General features: G+C 37.8%; 1 protein-coding gene across 2 annotated transcripts in view; it reads left to right on the forward strand.

The window, feature by feature from the left end:
* Positions 1-15,824, forward strand: part of Invs (inversin) — a 139,317-nt gene that overhangs the window by 63,860 nt on the left and 59,633 nt on the right. The gene's annotated exons all lie outside the window — the stretch shown is intronic.

Here is a 15,824-nt window from a genome sequence, read left to right on the forward strand (position 1 = left end):
ATTCCTTGAGTTCTAGTTTCACAGGCACGTAATTCCCATAATCAAGCTTTTCCTGTCCAAGACACCTACAGGATTTCTCTTTCTATTTGAACCTACCTAATGGAAGAAGGAATTGAAATTTCAAAAATGTTCAAACTGAGAAGGACTATGAGTGGGGAACTAGCTTTCAGGCATAGAAAATTGAATGAATAAAGTTTGAAAGGTCAGAATGGGTGGGCATATATCTGTTTAATGCCAAGTGATGCTACTTTTAATGTTTCTTTTCTTGTGTGTTCTTTATACTCTTTTTCCACATTTCACTTATCTATACATTAAACCTTCCAATGTCACACAGTATTATTCATAAATATTATTTGTTTTGGTGGTGTTCAGAGTTAAAGTTGCAGCATTACCAATGCTTTGTTCCTGCCATTGAATATTCCACAGAGAATAGTTAGTGGAGTCATTCTTGAACTTGGCTCTATTACTAAGCAGAATCATTCATAAATTTAGTCTCTTTGGACTAACTGGATTTATTGTAAGCTATTAGAAATCCTCCCAGATGTGCCTGACTGCACATGGAAGCTCTGAGCTTTACAGCCCTGTTTACTGCCAGCTGATTCTGACCAGAGCAATATAGCTCCTATCCATGGCAGAGGAGAGTTAAGAGTGTGACAGGGAATTTGAGTTAGTGGTAGGCAAAAGTAATATGACGGGCTTGTAGAAGATGGGTGGGTGCAAGGCATGTTGGAGGCTGTAAGACAGATGCTTCTCAGTAGCTATAGACCAATTACATCTCCTAAGGTACAAAGCATACAGTCCAACATACATTTGGTGTTTAGCATCAATAGCATATGGTAAACCATTACAAAACATGTTTCTAATTTTGCTAAAGTAAGTTGGAAGGAGATGTCATTTGAAAGACTGTCTGCTTCAGGTATTCCCTGTCATCTTCTCTTCCCGGGACATTTGCTGGCATGCTTTCTTTGTGAATTTCATTTGTTGTTAGTAACTGTGTATAGCCTTAAATAACTTTTTTCTTGGATTTTTTGAAAGTTTTTTTCTCAAACATATTTTCTCAAGTTTATTTTATCCAAGTTAATGAGGCTTAGGATTCAGAAGTGTGTTTCTTGGTAAAACAGAGAAATTATGAAGTTAAGTTAATTTAAAAGGACCTCAACCATCATTCAGTGGAGCATTTCCCAACACTTCTCCCTTAACATAACAGCTCCTAGGCCAGTTAGCTTATGCACACAGTGGAGAAGAACAGAGATCCTGTCTTACACAAAGAGAAAAGCAGAGACTATCACCCAAGGCTGCCCTCTGACCTCCACACAGCACCAGAGCATTCACACACTGAATTCATACACACAAACACATGTATGTGTGCAAGCCCACGTGACAGATCATAGTCCCATAAAAATGTGTGAATACTGAGTCCCAAGGTCAAATAAATTTGTGGGGAATACTGACTATTTATCATTGGAAATTCATAGGGCATGTAGAGGCTCTTGAGAAATTACACATTTAAAAAAAAACTTGCTTTTTTCCCTAATCTGTAATTTCTCATAATCCATTGGTCCCATTTAGGAACTGGTGCTCTGTAAACCAGTCGGTAAATAACAGTTTTTATATCTTAACAGGACTACCTCATTTCATAACTGAGGGAACTGACCCCCAAATTCTCTTTCTTTATCACTTCTAAAAACAATGGCTTCCACAAAATAGACACATAACAATTTTTAGGCAAATGGAATCATATATCCATGCTTCTATAATGAGTTGGAGTCAGGATTCAAATCCAGACCCCTGAACATAATTATGCTCATAGAATTTAATGTTAATACAGTTACACTCATGTTTACCACTAAAAGCTGAAGGTAGGTGAAGGCATGTTTTGTTTCTATAAAAAAAATAATTATATGCTGACCTTAAAGGCATAGTAAAACTGAAAATTTTCCTGATGTTTAAACTGCAATAGTCTCAGGTTATTGGTCTATAGCAGGATCAAGTGTTGGTGTCTTGATATTTTTTTGAGAGTACCTTGGGTTTTAAAAAAGAAAGTTTAAGTCTGTCTCTAGACAGATGAAGGGGGTATCTTCTGACACTTCTTTTCTATTCCCCTGATTCTCATGAAATTCTTCAATCTATTCTAGTCTGGAAAGCAATGGATCTTCTGTAAAGAGGTGCTAATCCCAAGGCGATCACAATAAATAAATAAATAAATAAATAAATAAATAAATAAATAAATAAATAAATAAATAAATAAATAAATCTCCTCACCTCTGTGCAGGTTGATTTTGGTTTTATTTCTTTCTGCTTTTTAGTATATTTGGCCTTAAAAACTTTTTCATCAAACCTATGTATAAGGAACAACTGGGAATTTTAAAGGACTCTGTTTTGGCATGTTAAAGAAATCATTACCATACTAAGCTAAGTCATATTTTGGCATCACCAGAAAAGATCTTGGGATGAAATTTTTGAATTGCACATGACCTTTCCAGCTAACAGGGGGCTTAAATTAGATAGTAGCACCCATTGTCTTACAACGGACACCATCTCTTAGAAATGCTATCATTTTTCCACAAAGAAATGGTGACAATGGGAAAGGGGTGTGGGCTGAGGCAAGGACTCCTATATCTTGTGTTTATCTTCAAAAGTCTGCACATACTTTTTACTGCTGAAACCTGTATCATGATGGGTGTGTGGGGAATCACATCAGTATGCCACGTCTTTATTGCCACACTGCTGACTGCTTGATACAACCCAATATATTGTGCTGTGTTTTTCCAGCTGCCTTTGTAAACACAGGAGCCTTAATAGATCATTCTGAAAGGAGCTACCATCCTGCTGTGTCTGTTGGTAGCCTTCTCTCAGGTTTCTGACATATCCTTAATCTGATGCTCAGCCTTGTCATTTGGATCAATAGCAAACCAGATAAGATGTCTTCTACTTGCAAGACTATGGCTATAAAAGGTATTTGAAAAATAAATTCACTTTTTATGCCCATGCCACAAACGTTGGTAGTACTAATTTGTCATTTGTCTCTCCATCTGTCTGTAAACAGTCAGTTAAATTGGTTATTGATGAGCCTAAGCTGAATTATACTTGAAGAAAGTATAATATAGAAATAAAATTCATAGTAAATATCTTAGATTCCTATAAAAGGGTGACATCTATTGACTTTCAACTGTAATCTGTTCTAATATAATGAACAATTAGTTTTATGTCATTTTCTATTCTAAATCACCTGTAACCTCTAACTCCACTTTCAAACTATACGTTACAGACTCCTCATACGTAATAATTCAACCTTCCTTTACAGCATAGTTACTCATTTTGTAAGTCATATTCAAACATATGTACCTGTTTCCATGTGTATATGATGCACTATGCTGCACATTGCAGATTCTGTATTGCTTTTTAATGTGAGGATAGATACATTACAGTTGTAGCATTGTAAGGTTAGAAGGGAGCCTTGAAGACATCTGTCCTAAGCTTCTCATTTATTAAGAAGCTAAATTGCAGTTCTCACAACATGGGCATCCAGCTACTCAGTGCCCCATCACACCCTTTTATGATATGTTTTTTCAAGTGCATACAGAGGTTAGTCTGTTTGAATTAATGATGATTTTGGCTCTCAAAAAAGGGATACTGTGAGAATCTTAACTAAGGCATGACTATAAAGTATTTTGAAATTTAAGTGGAGCCTGGAAAGAAAACAGTCCTTCCCAAGACAGGAGAAAGAACTGCAGAAGGAAAGTTTGACTCCTTGGATCAACAAGACCTGGGCTGGCCACTATTTCCTTTTTTATATATTTCTTTATGTTTGAAAAAATTTTAATGAATGCATTTTATGACATATAAGCATTTTTCTTTTAATTATAATTTTTACACAATTTCAGAGTTATTGAAAAGCTGTAAAAACTGTTAAAAATTATATGTGTCCTTCACTCAGTTCTTCAAGTATGCACATCTTATCAAAGTGGTTGAATACAGAATTAACTCAAAATATATATATATATCTGTAGCCCTCATCTATACAGAAGACAAATTGACTGAGAAATAAATAAGGGAAAGAACACCCTTCACAGTAGCCACAAAAAGCATAAAGTATCTTGGTGTAACCCTAACCAAGCAAGTGAAAGACATGTATGAAAAAAACATCAATTCTCTGAAGGAAGAAATTGAAGAAGATATCAGAAGATGGAAAGATCTCCCATGCTCATGGATCGGTGGGATCAACATAGTAAAAAATGGCTGTTTTACCAAAAGCAGACTACAGATTCAATGTGTTCCCCATCAAAATACCAACACAATTCTTTACAGACCTTGAAAGAACAATTCTCAACTTCATGTGAAAAAACAAAAAACTCAGAATAGCTAAAACAATCCTCTATAACAGATCTTCTAGAGGTATCTCCATCCCTGCTCTCAAGCTGTACTATAGAGCAGCAATAATAAAAACTACATGGTATTAGCATAGAAATGTACTGATGGATCAATGAAATCGAATCAGAGATCTAGAAATAAACCCACACACATACGGACAACGAGTTTTTTACAAAGGAGCCAAAACCATACAATGGGGGGAAAAAGACAGCATCTTCAACAAATGATGCTAATCAACTGGATGTCTACGTGTAGAAAAATGCAAATAGACCCATATTTATCACCCTGCACAAAACTAAAGTCCAAGTGGATCAAAGACCTCAGCATAAAATCAGATACACTAAATCTATTAGAAGAGAAGGTGGGAAGAGCCTTGAACTCATTGGCACAGGAGACAACTTCCTGAACAGTACACCAACAGCACAGGCTCCAAGATCAACAATTAATAAACTATATCTCATGAAACTGAAAAGCTTCTGTAAAGCAAAGGACACAGTCAACAGAACAAAAAGACTGCCTACAGACTGGGAAAAGATCTTCACCAAAAATATAGCTTAATTAAAAGCTATAAAAGCACTTCTCATTTTAAGCAGACAGCTAAAAAGAAATAGAGGTGAGTGCACTGAAATACTAGCAGAGTTTGTACAAGGCTTTGCGTATTAGAATTGTAGGTGATTCCCTCACCCATATTTTTTCAATTTTAAAATAATTTTGCAATAATTAAAATTATTGAGTGAATATCTGAAATGTGTATCTGTTTATTGCCAATTAGTCCACAAAGGGCTTGGGAGAGATATGACACAGGGACTGTGATGTTCTCTCAGGATGTTAGACACAGCTGCAGCCAGCAGGACGCCTCCCGGGTAATTACAGACTGGAACATGTAAAATAGTGTCTGAACTAAACTGTGCCATTATTCTTTGCCAGTTATATTGCCTTTCTCTCAGTTGCAAACAAAAAAGGCTGCTGTGGTAGTTGACAGGTGAGGGACAATATAGAATATAGAGATTTACAGATTTCTAGATAGAGGAAAGGAATGACACATTTTTCCCTTTTATTGAAAATAGATTTCTTGCTCATATTATATATACCGATTCTGGTGTCCCCTCCCTCCACTCTTCCCAGTGCCTGTCCACCTCCTCTCCCACCAGATCCATGCATCATCTGTCTCCCATCAGAAAACAAACAAACCTCCATGGGATAGTAATAAAATATAATACTATAAGAAAATAAAAACCAACACATTGGAATTGGATAAAACAAACAGAAGAGAAAGAGGCTAAGGGAAGGCACAAAAAATAGAAACCTACTCATTTGCACACTCAGGAATCTTATAAAAACTGAAATCCAAAATACATATACACAAAATCTGTAAGGTAAAAAGAGAAGGAAAAAAAATGTGTGTGTGTATGTGTGTATAATAAAAATTTTAAAAAGGGAGGAACCCTGACATGACATTATGAGTCAAGGAACCTCCAAAAATGCCGCTGAGTTCATTTCTGTTGGCTGTCTACTTCTGGGCATGCAGCCTGCCCTTAAGAATAGTTTGTCTCCCAGTGATATTCCCTTGGAGGAAACTGAATTTTCAAGTGGTTATTAATTGGAAATTGCTTCTGGGTTAGGGAAGAGAGTGTGTGTCCAGTTTCCTTTCAGCTACAGTATCACAACTGGCACAATCCCTTGTAGGCCCTGTGCTTGCTACTTGAGTCCCCATGGGTTCTTATGGGCTATTAGCATATGGGCTGATTTAGAGGGCCTTGTTTCCTTGATGTCCTCTGTCCCCTCTGGCTCTTACTTTCTGCCTCCTCTTCCATGGATTCACTGAGTCCTAAGGGGGAGATTTGATGAAGACATCCAGAGTAGAGCTGAGCATTCTAAGGTCTCTCACTCTGTGTGCAGTCTGGGTATGGGTCTCTGTATTTGTTCCCATCTGCTCCGGGAGAAAGCTCTGATGATGGCTGAGCAAGGCACAGACTCTATGAGTAAAGCAGAATGTCATTAGGAGGCATTTTATTGCTGCCTTTCCTTCCTTCCTTCCTTCCTTCCTTCCTTCCTTCCTTCCTTCCTTCCTCCTTTCTTTCTTTCTTTCTTTCTTTCTTTCTTTCTTTCTTTCTCTTTCTTTCTTTCTCTTTCTTTCTTTCTTTCTTTCTTTCTTTCTTTCTTTCTCTTTCTTTTTCTTTCTTTCTTTTTGGTTTTACCTTAGGTCCCTGGATATGGTTTGCGAATATTTTTTTGAGCATTTTTGCATCTATGTTCATAAGGGAAATAGATCAATAATTCTCTTTCTTTGTGGGATCTTTATGTGGTTTGGATGTTAGAGTAATTGTGGCCTCATAAAAACCAATTGGGCAGTGTTCCTTTCTCTTTCTGTTTTGTGGAATAATTTGAGGATTATTAGGCTTAACTTTTCAAAAGTCTGGTAGAATTCTGTACTAAAATCATCTATCTCTGGGCTCCACCTTCCCTTTGGTTGGCTAGAAGACTTGATGACTACTTCTGCTTTACCGGGGTTATAGGTCTGTTAAAGTTGCTTATCTGATCTTGACTTAACTTTGGTAAGTGGTGTATTTAAAAAAAAATATATGTACTTAAGAGTTTTTTGGGCATTTTTTACTTATGAGTTTTTTATTTTATTTTTATTAATTACAGTTCATTCACTTTGTATCCCACCTGTAGCCCCCTCCTCCATCCCCTCACTACTTAGGAGTTTTTAAAGTATGTACTTATGAGTCTCTGCATTTCCTTGTATCTGTTATTATGTCCTTTTCATTTTTCATTTTGTCAATTTGAATAGTCTTTCTTTTTTTTTTTTAGTTGATTTGGATAAGAGTTTATCAATCTTATTGATTTTTTTCAAAGAACAAATTCTATTTAATTGATTCTTCTAATTGTTTGGTTATTGTTTCTATCTTATTAATTTCAGCAGTGAGTTTGATTGTTTCTTACCATCTCTTCCTTTTGGGTGTGATTCCTTCTTTTTGTTCTAGAGTTTTCGGGTGTACTGTTAAGTTGCTAGTATGAGATCTCTCTAATTTCTTCCTTTGTTTTTTTTTTTAATGTAGGCCCTTAGTGCTATGAACTTGCCTCTCAGAATCACCTTCATTGTGTCCCATAGCTTTGATTATGTTGTGCATTCATTTTTATTCAATTCTAGAAAGTCTTTCATGTCTTTCTTATATTCTATCTTTATCCTTTTTTTTTATTTAGTAGTGAGTTGTTCAATTTCTATTCAGTTTGTAAGCTTTCTGTTGTTTATCCAGTTTTAATCCATGGTAATCAGATAGGATACAGGGTGTTATTTCCCTTTTCTTGATCTGTTGAGACTTGGTAGTACCTGAGCCCATGGTTAGTTTTGTAGAATGTTCCATGAATTGCTGAGAAGGTATATTATTCTTTATTTAGGTAAAATATTCTGTAACTGTTAGGTTCATTTGGTTTATAACCTCAGTTAGCTCCAATATTTTTCTGTTTAGTTTTCATCTGGATGACCTGTATTTTGGTAAGAATCAGGTACTGAATACTCTCACTATCAGTGTGTGAGGGTCAATGCATGATTTAAGATGCAGTAGTGTTTCTTTTCTGAACTTGTAGTTTTGTGCACAGATGTTAAGAATTGCAGTGATCTCGTGGTGGGTCTTTCATTTAGTTAGTATGTAGTGTCCTTCTCTATCCCTTCTGATAAGTTTTGGGTTAAAATCTATTTAGTCAGAGATTAAAATGACTACAGCAGCTTCTTGCTTCCTTTTACCCCAAGGTAATGTCTATTCTTCATGTTGAGGTGTGTATTTTTGGATGCAGCAGAAGGTTGGATTCTTTTTTTGTTTTGTTTTGTTTTGTTTCCATTCTTTTAGTTTGTGACTTTTAGTTGGAGAATTTGAGACCATTGATATTGAGAGATATCAATGAGCAATGTTTGTCAATTTCTGTTATTTTGTTGTGATAGTATGTGTTCCTCCCCCCCCCCCCCGAGATGCTACTCTGGGGTTATTTATTCCTTGTGTTTTCTTGGGTTTGCTTAACCTCTTTAGGTTGGAGGTTTTTTTCTATCCCCTTCTGTGAGGCTGGATTGGGAGATAGATACTGCTAAAATTTGTTCTTATCATGGTTGTGAGCCACGATGTGGTTTCTGGGGATTGAACTCAGGACCTCTGGAAGAGCAGCCAGTGTTCTTAACCTCTGAGCCATCTCTCCAGACCCTGGTTTTATCATGGAATGTCTTATTTTCTCCATCTATTGGGCTGGCATCTGTGGTCTCTTAGAGTATGAAGAACATCTCTCTAGGCCCTTCTGGTTGTTAGAGTCTCCATTGAGAAGTCAGGTGTAATTCTAATAGGACTAGCTTTATATGTTACTAGGTCTTTTTCCCCTTGCAGCTTTTCAAATATTCTTTTTTTTCTTCTGTATGTTTAGTGTTTTGATTATTATATTCAGAGGGGACTTTCTTTTCTGGTCTAACATATTTGGTGTTCTATAAGTTTCTTGTACCTTTATAAGCATCTTTTTCTTTAGGTTAGAAAATTTTTATTCTATTACTTTATTGAAAATATTTTCTGGGCCTTTGACCTGTGTTTCTTCTCCCTCCTCTATTTCTGTTATTATAAGTATCCCATATTTCCTGGATGTTTTGTGCCAGGATTTTTTTTTTTTTTTAGAGTCAACATTTTCTTTAACTGTTTCTTCTTTTGTGTCTTCCATGCCTGAGATTCTCTCTTCCATTTCTTGTATTCTTTTGGTGAAGCTTACCTCTGTGATTCCTGTTCAAATTGCTAAATTTTTCATTTCCAAATTTTCCTCAGTTTGGGTTTTCTTTATTGATCAATTTCTACTTTCGTGTCTTAAAATGTTTTATTAATTTCTTTTCACTTCTTTTGTTTTCATAGGTTTCTTTAAGGCATTTATTCATTTTCATTTTTTAGGACATTGAATCATATTCATAAAATATTTTAAGGTCTTTTCTTGTGCTTCAGCTATGTTGGACTACTCAGGGCCTGCTGTGGTAGGGTTTCTGGGCTCTAGTGGAAACATTGTTCTTGATGCTACTGATTGTGTTTTTATTCTGGCTTCTAGGCACCTAGGTTAGGGGAGATTATAATCCTAGGTGCTAACATTTGGTCTTGTCTTTGTTGGGTGGGTTCCTTGGTTTCTGTTGCCCTCTTTGGTTCTTAGGTAAGTGTGGTAGCTGAGTGTTGCCTGGTAGGAAGTTTTTCTGGGATCAAGGTAACTATGGACACTGGGATTCCAGGCAAGACATGTTCCTACCTATTGGTAGCTGACACTTAGGAATAGGAATTAGGGGGTCGTTGAGGTGATCCACAGGAGAGAGAAAAGCAGGCAGCTGCACCAAGATCTGATTAGTCCCCTAGGAATGTGGTCAGAGGGTGATTAGGGGCCACAACAGGTAGTCTACACACCTGGGGTGAGACTCAGGGGACTGGATATAGGAGAAAGAGAGAGTGAAGATCTGAAGCTTGCCTGCCTGTTTAGCTGCCCTACTTTCTTCTCTGTTAGGCTTGGCTGGCAGGTTCTCAAAGAAAGCTTGCTGGAGTTGGGAGCTGGAAACAGATAAGTGGAAGGAAGGTTGGAAGCTATAGCAGGAAGTCTGCTACAGAGATGAGGAGGGAGCAGTGAAGGCCAAAAGTTAGGGTACCTGCTTTGCCAGCAGGAGTGGCCTACAGGTTCCCATGGAATGTCTGCTGGAGTTGGAGACTAGGATAAAGTAGTAAATGGGGGAGGGGAAGTTTGAAGGGGGAGATCTGGTGTGATCCACTGGAGATAAGGCAGAGACAGAAGGGAAACTGAAGCAGGAGATCTGCTGCAGAGCTGGGGATGAGACTGGGATAGATCTGGAGGAGCTGAGAGAGAGGTAAAGATCTGTAGTTAGCCTGACACAACTTTTAATAGATGAGGGACACAGGAAGCTGAAGACAGGAAGCGTAAGCAAGAGTTGATGCGGTGTACTGGACTACAAAATTTAGAGTTTTCTTTTAGGGTTCTCAAGCAGTATGGAAGGATTTAAGCAGGCAGTGACTTGAGAATGGGTCTCAGCCAGATCATTCTCACACTCAAAGGCATACCACTGGATTTCTCCCAGCTCAGGTTCCTCCCATGTGACAACTGAGGTTTAATTATGATGTAAAGCTCATGCATCTTTCTTTCTTTGGCAGTATGGGCGATTCTAAGAGGCGGAAGATCCATGCTTTCTAGCTACTTTAAAACTCAGTATGTGTGGCAGCTTGGGAAGACAGCTCATTGGGCAGGAGTGCTGGCTATGAAAACATGAGGACCCATGGAATCTCCAGAACCCATGTAAAAAAAAAAAAAAAAAAAAAAAAAAAACTGGCATAGATATGTGCCTGTAACCCCAGTGTTTTTTGGGGGGTCTGGGAGGCACAGCCATCCTTGTCAAAACCACAAGTTTCTGGTTAGTGAGAGACTCTGTTTGAAGGGAATAAGGCAGAGAGCAGTTTTGGAAGAAAACTAATATCCTCCTCCGGCCTCCAAATGCCCATGCAGGGGATCATGTACCTGCACACTCAAATGCTTACAACATATATACATACAAACTTCCTCAGTTTTTATTTTCTCTAACCCTTTTTTTCTAGTGTAACTATAATTCATCCTAGCATACTGATGTTCAAGCTGTAGGGAAACTAGAAATGCTATTTCATGAGGATAATTAAATCAGAGTCCACACTAACTATTTAAAGCTCTCATTCTAATCACCTTCTTGTCCCTACTCACAATGTCCTAACACATTCACCTTTCTTTTTATTTTAAATGGCTTAAATGAATAGCCTTTAAGATGCAGCTCAGGCACTGCTTTCCCTAAGAATCTTTGCTGACCCCTCGTTGATGCATAGCAGCCCTTCCACAGATTTATTGCTATTGTATTTCTGACCTCTGTCAGAGGGCTGGTACCACTATATTACGGTAGTGAATAACATTTACATATGGCCAAATCTGTCTCCTACACCTACATGAAGAATAGTGTGGGAATTATTGTTCCATGTAATAAGCATAGCAAGAGACTTGATATGCACACCTTGTTGATGTTCTGAAGCCAACACACTGAAGCCCAGTCATCCAGTCAGTAAATGGACTAATGAACTGCATAGACAGCTCTCAAAAGAAATACAAATGGAGGCTTGACCAATGGCTCAGTGTTTAAGAGCTCAGATTGCTCTCATAGAAGACCAGAGTTTAGTTTCCAACACCTATCAATAGCAGCTTGAAACTGCACTTACAAATACACAACCACACACAAGACACATATGCATATACATATTTAAAATGAAAAATCTTTAAATATATACATATATAAGTGGCCAATAAATACTTGAAAAAGTGTTCAGCATCTTTATCAGTTAGGAAAATCCAAATTAAAACTGCTTTGAAATTTCATCTCACCTCAGTTAGAATGACTCTCATCAAAATCAAAAAAACAAGCAGCAACAACAAAATGCTAGTAAGGATGTGAGAAAAAAATAAAAAATAGCCTTTGTTTCTTGGTGGAAATTAATCCATTATAGAAATCTATATATAAATCTCTCAAAAAAACTGAAAACGGGCTATAGAGATGGTTCGGCAATTAAAGGATGCTTGGTGCTTTTCTAGAGGACCTAGTTCCTAGGCCCCATGTCAGATGTCTCACAACTGCCTGTAACTATAGCTCCAGACGAACTAGTGCCTTCTTAGACCAAACTTCACAGGCACACACACACATGTGGCACACACACACACACATACTTATAAGTAAATAATAAAAGAACTCTTTTTATAAAAAACTGAAAATCGAAATACCATATGGCTCAGCTATACTTGGGGTATATCCAAATCACTGGTTCACCTGCTACAGAGATAGTTGTATATTCACATTTGTTGCTGATTATTCACAGTAGTCAGGAGGTGGAATCAGCCTAGATGTCTTTCATCAGATGAATGAATGAAGGTAATGTGGTCCATCATTTACACAATATAATTATATACAGCTATAAAGAAAACTAAAGTCATGGCACTTATAGGAAAATGGATGCAACTTGAAATCATTAAATGAAACAAAACAAGCCAAACTCAGAAAGACATGTTTTCAGGCATCTAGCTGGAGATGGAGGGGAAGAAAGCTAGGGACCTAGGAAGGGGGAGGAATAAGAACAAAGTATAATGACATCATGATAAGCTAACAAGAAGACTAATGTAAAAGACTGTGCCAATTTAAAGACTCACTCTAAATAAATGAGAGAACAACACAAACAATAGAATTGCCCTCATGAAACTAATCATTGCAGTCTTTTGCACATTTTTACTTTTGTTAGTTTCCTGTCTGCTGAGGAGACTACTACTTTAAGTAAAATACACTATCATAGTCCAGAAAAACACATGAAAAAAAAAAAAAAAAACTGGCATTGGGTAAGAAAGTCTCAGAGTAAAGACTGTCTTCCCATAGTTTTCTTGCATAGAGAAGAAAAGTATATTTTTTTCTTTTTTTTTACACTAACATGTTTTCTTGTGCTGTTTGACTATGTGGCACTTGATAGCTCCGTCTATTCCTATGGAAACCAAGTTAGTAGATGGAGCCAAGGCTTGGAGGAGGCATTGGGGAGAAATATTAGAAGAGTTCAGCCATGGAGCAGCTAAAGATGTTGCTTTTCCTTCAGTCAAATTCTCTTTGAGAGCCAGAATCTGCTTCAATCCAGAGAGATGTTCTTGGCTGATGTCTGGTCTGGCTGCTCTGCCAGATGGATGAGCATCTTAAACTTGGAAAATAGCAAATAAAGCTCAGAGTCTATCTTTGAAGGAACCTTTGCTTAGAATTATCAAATAACTTTTTAAATGTTTCCAAAGCTTTTCTCAAGATGGCGGGCTAGCTATACATTTACCAGCACAAGCAATTAGAAAAGCTTTGTCAGAAAGCACAGTATTTGAACCTGACCATCAGTAGTTTAAGGAAGGAGAGACTGTGTCTGCCACTGAAAAAAAAACAATGTAGATTGTTTCTTTTCTAGAGCTCAGTGAACTCACATCTCTCAGCAATTTGATTTTTATAACAATTTGCTTTCCTGTCCTGTAAAAATTCGCTCTAAAGACTAAGAAACCAAAATACAAGCAAGCACTTAAATCATCTAAGACAGGAAGATAGTCCAAGGACACAAGCATTTATGGTCTGTTTTGTATGCGGGTAGTAATCTCCTGTCTAGGTTAAAAACATATTTGCTTTCATTACACAGAACCATTTATGTATGCACTGAAATTATGTCTTTATTTCAAGTAGGATGTAATGGTCCATATTTCCAGTTTATGTACTTTTATTTAACAGTAATAATTGAATGTTCTAAATACTAGATAAATAGGTTTTATGTTCCTTTTCATATCATTCTATATTCTACCTCTTTAGTCATATCTTTAACTTCTTACTCTGTACTCCATACTACATAATATTGAATTGTAAGAAGGGTCTCAGATTTGATTTTGCCCCATATGCAAGCTAATAAGCTAGTCTGTTATTATTGCATGGAAGCTTAAAATAAAGCATAGACAAAGGAGTATATTATGCACTGACGGTAGAAAGCCTGAGCTTCCATATGTTTACAGTGGTTTCCTTTGCTCCTGAGAAACCCGGGAGGACTGGAGAGCCAGATGGATGCTGTGCACACTGAGCTCCCATCACAGCTGAACAATACTTGGGCTTTAGGAGTCCCCATTTATCTGAACCAGTATGAAGGCATGACCTTATTTCTTCATCTGCTTGTTGCAAACATGGCTCTGGGAAGTTGCCTAAAGAGAGTGGTCAACACTCCTATGTCAGCCAGCATCCTGGACTAAATCAACTATGAATAGGTACAATAAGAGGCAATAGCTCTTACTTCAGACATCCAGGATATAACATCCAAGGCCAGTTTATCATCTGTCATGACCCGTGCAAAGGAACTTAATGGTGACCTTTGGCATCACAGCCCCCAAACCTGATGAAAGGATATGCCCTGGTCTATGTGCAAACCACATGTAAGAGGTACAAGTCAGTATCTCAGGCAGTTGCAGCTTCAGTTTGACACATATGACGTACCCTATAGCTTCTTATGCTCATATGCTGTCAGGGGGAGCAGTGGATTAAAATAAGGTGCCTATCCTTGTGCTTCTATGTATGTAAATGGATCCATGTTGTTGGGAATTGCTAAGTACCTCCCACTGGTGGCATTAATCATAATAAAAGAATAGGAACTACAAACATTAATCGGAATGTTTCTTCATATGTGGGTGGGGGTGGCAAACTCTCCAATAGGTCAATCTAGCCTCCATTTCTATGTGATTCACGTGCAGCCATCTTCATTTCGTTAGCATCCAGTGCTAGATCCAAAAGGCAGAGTACTAGTTGTTCTCCTGTCCCTGCATCTTACAATGTCTTAAGCCCCTTCCCACATCCTGAAGTTGTTGCCTTCCCTCTTCAATCACAAAACTAGGGATTCCTATCTCTTTGTAAAAAAATGTTGCACACTGATAGGGGAGGTCCTCCTCTCCTTCCTTCTGATCCTAGTCTATCAGATCTCATCAGGAGTGGCTGCATTGTCTTCTCTGCAGCCTGTTAAGGCTGCTTCCCCCCTCAGGGGAGGTGATCCAAAAGCAGGCCAATCAGTTCATGTCAGAGACAGTCCCTGTTCATTACTGTGGAACCCACTTGGACACTCAACTGCCGTGGGCTACACCTGTGCAGGGGTTCTAGGTTATCTCCGTGAATGGTTCCTGTTTGGAGTATCAGTCTCAGAAAAGACCTCTGTGCCCAGATTTTTTGGTTCTGTTGCTCTCCTTGTGGACTTGGGGAGGGACATAGGTGGAGAAGGGGAAAGGAGGGGGGGATTGGGGGGGGAGGAGGGAGGGAGTTACAGGGGTGATACAAAGTGAATAAACTGTAATTAATAAAAAATATATATCAAAAAAATTCCAGCACAAATAAAAAACACTACTTGGAGTTTGTCTATGTGGAGACAATATTTCTTTTATAGAGAAATATTTCTAATGCAAATATTAAAACAACAATGACCCCCCAAAAATATTGCACACTTATATATTTAAATGCTGCAGCACAGCCAACTCTTGCAAGTCATTCCTTGACCACCACACCTGTGCTGTGGCAGGTCAAAAGACATCTTGAAAGAGTTAGTTTTCTTCTTCCATCATGTAGGCTACAGGATTGGACTCAGGTCATCAGGCTTGAAAGCAAGTGCCTTTTAACCCATTGTACCATCTCACCAGCCCATGAGTCCCATTGTAATAGCTATACCTTCACCTTCTTTCTAATCACATGTACCTTTCATCTAGAAGGATATGTGTACATGGAACGAATTTACAGAGATAATTTAGGTTACTATTGGAGGATCAGTGTGCAAGGTGCTCAGTTCTGTAGCCACTGTGGATATGTTTTTTTAATCTAGAACCATATCACTTGAACAAATTAATCCAGA

Source organism: Psammomys obesus, unplaced genomic scaffold (assembly GCF_907164565.1).
Source record: "Psammomys obesus unplaced genomic scaffold, mPsaObe1.curated_primary_1811, whole genome shotgun sequence".
Classification (NCBI taxonomy): domain Eukaryota; kingdom Metazoa; phylum Chordata; class Mammalia; order Rodentia; family Muridae; genus Psammomys; species Psammomys obesus.